The 1,772-nt window shown below is 39.3% G+C and overlaps 1 long non-coding RNA gene across 2 annotated transcripts in view; it reads right to left on the minus strand.

Moving 5' to 3' along the window:
- LOC106880960 (uncharacterized) overlaps positions 1 to 1,772 on the minus strand; it is a 7,513-nt gene that overhangs the window by 1,619 nt on the left and 4,122 nt on the right. For both annotated transcript variants that reach the window (XR_001410797.2, XR_001410796.2), the window contains exon 2: positions 270 to 566. This is a non-coding gene — a long non-coding RNA (uncharacterized LOC106880960). The remainder of the gene's footprint in view (positions 1 to 269; positions 567 to 1,772) is intronic.

The following is a 1,772-nucleotide window of genomic DNA, read 5'->3' on the forward strand; positions in this document are numbered from 1 at the left end:
ATATATATATATATACATATAAATGTGTGTATGCATCATAAATATAGATAGAAAGAGAGAGAAAGAGAGAGAGGGGAGAGAAAGAAAGAAAGAGAGAGAGGGGGGAGGGAGAGGGAAAATAAGATAAAGTAAGACCGAATTAGTTCATAGTGAAAATCAATTTGTTTGACGTTCAGAGATATGGAAAGAGTTAATTATGACGTTTCGGACGTTCTGAATAAGGTGTGCGGTAGAAAGAGGAGAAGAAAGGTTAGTAAAAAATTGCTTACTAGTTTCAGCTTGTCTTTCTGAGGCGATGATTCTATTGGAGACTGATGAAGGGAGGTGAATATTGATGTGTCGTGTTCAAGTGGAAGCAAATTTGTGCAGCTGAAATTTCCACTCTTACTAAGAGTAGTTCGCCTTCAACGCAATATCATCTATAAAATCTATATCTGCTATTGTTTCAGCTGGATGACTTGGTCTGTTCCCTTTGGTGAGTGTGAAGTCACTTGATTGATCAGTTATCGCCATTCTCATATTTTAATCCAGAGGTCACCAAACGTTTTTCACAGCGAGCCAGATAACTGAGAGAATAATGAGTGTGGACCGCATAACCATTTTGTTCAATACAATACAATACAGTGAATACACAAAAAAATAAAAGACAATCAACATATTTATTTACCAAAATGCTATCAAAGAAGGCGACGTTAGCAATTAGATAGATATCTCACACTCAGTGCGCACAAATCCGAATCTCACAAACTAAGCAGCAAAAAAGGCTAGAAGGATTTGTGAAACTGGTGTTTAGCTTTTAAGATATCATCAATATTTGCTTTGGAATTGCTGCATCCAACCAAAAGAATTGCTTTCAAATGTCCATCAGTCAACCTCGTTCGATGTGCTGACTTTACATACTTCATTTTTGAAAATGTTTGCTCACAGACATAAGTTGTTCCAAACACTGATGCCATACCAGAGGCAAATGAACTCTCATTGTAGGTACTTACGCAAAAGGTACAGTGCGACAGCGGGCCGGATCCGGCCCGTGGACCGTAGTTTGGTGACCGCTGTTTTAATCTAATTCTATTAGGAATAGGCAAGCTGCCAAAACGACTTCTTGGAACATTTCTGCAACAATTTCGCAATAAAAAAAACAAACACCGAATCTCTGTGACTCTATCTGGTACTAGTATCGAGTTATATCCTTGCAGAGAGTTTTAATGGTATCTACATTCTCTTTGGAACGTCAAACGCCTTTAGAATTTGCGTTAAACCAAATTTTGAAATCTACGAAAGTTAGTATCGCTTACAGATTCTTATCCCTTACTTCCGCTAATAGTCTTCGCTAAGAATCTCTAAAACTCTCTGCTCTGTTGTGGAACGATCTGATCGGAATCCACTTTCAGGTTTAGCTATAAGCGAGGACTGATTCTTCACTGTAACATGCTGTAAATTTTCGCAAAGGTCAAGACTATTTTGCGTACATCATTCTGCACCTACAAACATACATGGTTTGTTTCAGTCCATGTCGTTGACTTATTTCGATTATTCCTCTCAGTGTATTATTTCTTTACTACCCACAAGGGGCTACACACAGAGGGGACAAACAAGAACAGACAAACGGATTAAGTCGATTATACCGACCCCAGTGCGTAACTGGTACTTATTTAATCGACCCCGAAAGGATGAAAGGCAAAGTCGACCTCGGCGGAATTTGAACTCAGAACGTAGCGGCAGACGAAATACCGCTTAGCATTTCGCCCGGCGTGCTAACGTTTCTGCCAGCT

Source organism: Octopus bimaculoides, chromosome 11 (genome assembly GCF_001194135.2).
Source record: "Octopus bimaculoides isolate UCB-OBI-ISO-001 chromosome 11, ASM119413v2, whole genome shotgun sequence".
Classification (NCBI taxonomy): Eukaryota; Metazoa; Mollusca; class Cephalopoda; order Octopoda; family Octopodidae; genus Octopus; species Octopus bimaculoides.